Below are 5,687 nucleotides of genomic sequence, written 5' to 3'. Positions count from 1 at the left end.
TCAAATTTGAATGAATTTTAATTCTTAGATCTTTCTTCAGTTATGAATTGACAAGGTAACCTAATGATATTTTAAACAGATTTGTAGTAAGTGATTACACAAAAATAAAAGAAAACAATAAAACTGTGAAAGTGTTTATAACTACTAATTTGAATTATGATTACATTTTTAAGGATGAAATATAGTTTGAGTTTGCAATATCATAGAATGATGAATTTTCTCAAATCCTAATCATAATACCACTTCTAAAAAAAACTCTTAATTTATGAAATGAAAAAAATGGATGGAAGTATCACCATTTCCAAACATATTTGAGAAAAGGAAAAAAAAAAGGTTAGAAAATTATAAACCTAATATTTACAATTAGAACAATGTACCATAAATAATTAATTATTATTACTAACTTGATTTGTTAACAACATTGGATGCTGGATTAAACAAGACCGAAAAGACACACCTAAATTTGTTGAATTATTTGTCCAACTTGGATTCAAGATATTTTCCTCTTATAAGCTTCACTTTCTTTCATCATCAAAGAAGAATAAAATTATTGTATGAACTAAATCAACCGATACCTATTATGCGCAAAAGAAAATCCTACAATATAATTAAAATCTCATTTTGGAAAATCATATATCAATAAATATTGAAATGTTAAATCTTTTTCATTGTTTTCGTCTATCAATAAAGTAGACCCTGGTAAAGAAAGTATCATCATGGCTAATTGAAAACTAATTGAGTTTAATATATTATCTAAAGGATAGAAATAAATAATATCAAGTTGAGATGGCCGAGTTGGTCTAAGGCGCCAGATTAAGGTTCTGGTCCGAAAGGGCGTGGGTTCAAATCCCACTCTCAACAATTTCATATGGTTTTTTGATTTTCAGACTAACCTTGCGTTTTTTGTTGGGCCCTTTGTTTGTGACTGAAAAATTTCTATCTAAATCCAGCTTCTTAAACCCTACATTTTTAGGGGAATTTCATAAATTTCATTTTGAATTGAAAGTACAACGATATTTTAATCAATACATAATCAGTATTATTTTGGTGAAAAACGAAATTAAGAAAAAAGAAAAGTCTCATTTTTTTTTTCTCAAAACCGACACACCAGTAAAGTGTCATCTTGAACAACAATTTCTAGGACAAGTTGTGATGGTGTGTTTAGAATACAAAAATCTTCACTACTTCAATTAAATTCCCCATGTTTATGAGGCTTTTTATTTTAATAGAGTAATTAAATTAATTATATAGCACAATGCATCTATACAACCTAGAGAGAAATGAGGGAATGAGGATGGATACTAGGATGATTATCCCTTTTGTCTAAAAAATTTGTTATACATTTTTTTTAATTCAAATATTTTATTTATTTTTCTAATTTTAAATAAAATTGTTCAAAAAAAATTCTTTAAACTATAAATTAAAAAAATTAAGTATAATTAAAATTTTCATAATAAAATGTTAATGTAAATATATTTTATTAAATATATTTTATCTTAAAAAAACAAAATTTAATAAATTACACCATAAAATATAAATTATTTAAAATTAAGTATTTTGAAAGATAAATTCAATTTAAAAAGTATAAACACAAAATTAAACTCGAAACTAATTTTGGAATATTTCTCCTACCAATAAATGCAATCAATATCTTTTTAGCAACTTTATCCATGGAAAATAATAAATTTTGGTAAATCTTATCATCAAAATTGTAGAATTACCAGGTGAAAAATAGTAGAGGAAAAGAAGAAATACTTTAACATTATAAAAATAAATCTATCTAAGAATAATATCTTAAAACAATAGTTTCTTTTGCTAAATCCAATTACTTTCGCAATTAGCATAACAAACTTTACCTTCCATTATAAGGTTATTAGTGATTTGCTGTAAGACTTGTAGAATTGTAAAATCCTATATATTGTGGTAAAATAAATTTATAAATTTTATGGGTATTTGTTTCATGAGAAGAACATTTTCACATACATTAAAGTAAATGACTAATTTAGTTTTTAAACGTGTCAGAGGTTAATTTAGTGTCTAAAATAATAAGAGAGTCTAATTTAGTTAACAAATGTTGGTGATTAAATAATGAATAGTTTCGTCATCACCCACCACCCTCCACTTGAAGATTTGATCAAATACCACAATTTGATTTCCACACAATTACTTCTTCCTAACAAATAATACAGAGAGATTACAAAGAACTCTTAATTCAAAAATGGTTGAATTTACATCAGAGGCAAGGAAGATGAATCGTTGATTAAAGAGCTCCATCATTATCTTGCCCAACATCATCCCTGCAAAGGCAATTACGCAATATTAGATTGATGAAGCTTATTCCAAGTTACAATGGAGTACTGGCAAAAGAAAGTGACAATAACAGCTATTGTATTAAAGAATCCACCTATATTCTGAAGGATGGTGCAACTGGATCATCTGCAGAACTCTTATGAAAAGCAATTGGTGAATTCTGTGTATGCTTGAAGGAACCAAAACGGGCAACAAAATTGGCCCCTGTTAAGCATTGTTCATGCATAAACAAGTTTCCCAGAGTCAGGTTGAAAGCCGGCCGAACCGGCCGACCTATTCCGTTAAATTTGGCCGGGTCGGAGTCAACAAGACCCATATGCTCATCTTTTTCAACATGCTAGAGTGACCAAACTCAGAATTCATCCTTACCTCTTCATCCAGAAAATGTCAAGCCAATCTTGTAGCATCAACCCAATGCAGCAAAGCTGTTGCAGGCAATAGATTTCAATGTTTAGGCATCTTCAGGCCTCAAATAGGATCAAATTGTAGACACTAGCTTAGCACTCACTCATAGTTGGCTAACTTGTAGTAAAATTTAAAATTCGGGTAACTAGCAACCTATTGATTAATATGAATAATGGTGAATTTTGGCCTTCAATATCTTTTTTATATTGTAGAGCAAAAGGTATATAATCTTCTAAACAAGCAAGCTTATAACCAGATAGGTCCCTAAATGCACATTCATCTGGGCAATTTATCTCTTCTTCATTCAATTTATGTCCTCTAAAACAGAATTTCAAACTCAAAGTGGAGTTATTTGCATATCTAACATCTCTGATCTTCACACAAGCTCTTATATATGCAACTTTTTTCTTAAATAGTAACAACATTAACTATAAACCTTTCAACCTTCCAGCTTTCTTTAAATCTAAAACATGACTACCATGAAAGTTGAAAAAAAATCACGGTGACAACAAATGGTGCACCTATAACCTTCATCAGCTAAAATTTTAGTTTAAAAACAGTAACTCATGGCCACATGATAACTAACTACATTGTCAGCCACTTAAATTTGCAACCATTTTTGCCCATTTTGCAAGTGCCCTCTAACCACTGACAATCGTCTAGGTTTTCACATATCGATTTTGTTAAAAAATATCTACGTAATCTCTGTCAATTAACCAAGTCCATACCCTTGTATTATATATGCAGATCTTGGGATAACATGGGAGAAAAATGCTCATAAAATATAACTTTTTCAGCAACATGTCACATTGAAACTTGAAATATACCAAGGTTAGAAGAATCAATGAAACTGAAATTCAACATACAGTGTCAGAAACACATTGAGTTCGACACTTAAATTAATTATTTGTTCAAAAACAAAAATAGAAAAAAGGAAATCAAAATGGAATAATGAAACGAACCTGGATGAGAAGACCCTGAAAGCAAGATTTTCAGCAATGGTGGGTTCATCATCCACCAGTGAGTTCCCCACACTAGATCACAGAAACTTCGTCCAAATTACAGAATGAGGAACATGCTCTCCAATACCATGCACCATGCACTTTCAACTGCTGAAAAAACATGTGGGTTGTGTTCCTGCAAGTACATACATTACACATCAGCACAAATGAAGCAAATAAGCATAGATCAATATGATCTCAAGAACAAAAAACAATAACGCCAGAAAAGGAAACAACTTACCAAACCCAACTATTGAAAATCTCACAATTTCAAACGCCGAACAATACGGCCACACCTGCTCTGCATTCTCAGAATCTCCTTAGCAAAATCCTGATTCCCAGTAATAACAAGTCCATTCAACACCCTATTGAAAGTAAACTTCCGCGGCAAGAACCCTCTATCAACCATCTCCATCAACAATTTCCCAGCCACCACCAAATCCTCCGATTTCTTCCTCAAAAACATGGCACTGATCAGAACATTGTAAGTATCCAAATTGGGCAAGCAAGGCTCGTCCCTCATCTTCTCAAACATCTCCAAACCCTTCTCAATCTCCCCAGCATCACAAAAGTACCTAATCACAACATTATAAGTCTGAACAGAACACCTCAAACCATGTTCCCCCATTCTACTCATAAACCCTAATGCCCTCTCCATGTCCCCAACATGACAATAACCTCTGATAACAATGTTGTAAGTAACCACATTCGGCACACACAACCCCTTCCTCACAATCTCCTCAAAAACCACCACCGCATTCTCCACGCTATCCTTCTTACACAAAACCTGAATCAACGCATTACACGTGGCGACACTAGGATCCACACCCTCCTTCACCATCGCATCAAAAACCCTACGAGATTTCTTGACCTCACCCGCCACCCCAAACCCGTGAATCACAGTAGTGTAAGTCACAACATCAATCTCGCACTTCCTCTTCTTCATCTCCAAGTAAAACTCCCAAGCCTCCTTAATCTGATTACTCCGAAAATACCCTTTCAGCAATGTGTTGTAGGTGACCATCGTAGGGTTTATCCCTCGCTGCACCATATCCTTCAGAACCTGCAACGCCATCGGCGTGCGTTTAATTAAGCAATAACCGTTTGCGATTATGTTGTAGCTCACGCAATCGAGTTTGAATCTGGATCGGAACGTTTTGAGCAAGGTGTGCGCCATTTCCACGCGCTTCGATTTGCAGAGGATGTCGAGGACGGTGTTGAATTTGTTCAGGTCCTGGCGGCAACCGTGCTCGTGCATGGAAAGGAAGGTTCTGACGGCGCGGTGGGGTTTTCCGTTAGCGGCGTAGCGTTCGGCGAGGATGGCGAAGGTTCGGGGAGTTGGGCCGCGGCGGAGAGATCGCATGCGGCCTACTAAGGCCCATGCGGCGTTGTAGTCGTGCATGCGGGCCGCAATGTCGATGGCGTGGTCGAACGACGAGGCGCAGTGGATGTAGGCAGGGTGGCGGTCCAGGTGTTTGAAGAATTGAAGGGCCTTGGGCCCGTGGTTCCAGAGGCGCTTCAGGACCTTGTTCACGAGCTCGGGCGCCCATTGGATTGTGGGCTTGAATAGGGCCTCGGAGAGAGTGAGTGGGTCTGATTCGAGGACCAGATTGGCTATGGTGGCGTCTGAGGGCTGTTGAACTCCGTCACAGACGGTAACCACGTTACGTGGAAGAGGAAACTGACGATGCTTCTTCGACAGAGGGAGGAGGTGGAGACGAAAACGCTTCTGGAACATTTTAGGGGCTTTTTCGGATTTTCTCTCAAACGCACCTTTCGTTGAAGCCTTAGATAGTGCCTTCAGTTTTACATTGAGGTCATTGTGACCGCACGGTGATTGTATTAATCTGTCTTGTTTTTCAAAATTACATTTTAGTCCTTCTAATTATTTTATTTGTGAGTGTCCATGTGAAATTTTGAATGTGGTTCTTCCTTCAAAGTGTAGATCAAATTTAAACCAGGGAATTTTCT

The 5,687-nt window shown here is 35.5% G+C and overlaps 1 non-coding gene and 1 pseudogene across 3 annotated transcripts; one reads left to right on the top strand and one right to left on the bottom strand.

Annotated features, from left to right (window-relative positions):
* The first annotated feature begins 780 nt into the window (after positions 1 to 780).
* On the top strand, positions 781 to 861 carry TRNAL-AAG (transfer RNA leucine (anticodon AAG)). The gene has a single exon. It is a non-coding gene; the product is annotated as a tRNA-Leu (tRNA).
* A 1,331-nt stretch (positions 862 to 2,192) lies between these two features.
* On the bottom strand, positions 2,193 to 5,687 carry LOC124840804 (pentatricopeptide repeat-containing protein At1g74900, mitochondrial pseudogene; annotated as a pseudogene). 2 transcript variants are annotated; one of them, XR_015784735.1, is made up of 5 exons: positions 3,958 to 5,687; positions 3,678 to 3,852; positions 2,680 to 2,735; positions 2,405 to 2,514; positions 2,193 to 2,297 (listed from the first exon to the last, which is right to left on the bottom strand). The product of XR_015784735.1 is annotated as a pentatricopeptide repeat-containing protein At1g74900, mitochondrial pseudogene, transcript variant X2 (transcript). The 2 variants fall into 2 exon arrangements; XR_015784734.1 differs by having other exon boundaries at positions 2,405 to 2,735.

The sequence above is a fragment of the Vigna umbellata genome, chromosome 3 (assembly GCF_029865625.1).
Source record: "Vigna umbellata cultivar VRB3 chromosome 3, Vumbellata_1.0, whole genome shotgun sequence".
In the NCBI taxonomy this organism is placed as follows: Eukaryota; Viridiplantae; Streptophyta; class Magnoliopsida; order Fabales; family Fabaceae; genus Vigna; species Vigna umbellata.
This window is presented reverse-complemented; position numbering and strand designations above follow the sequence as displayed.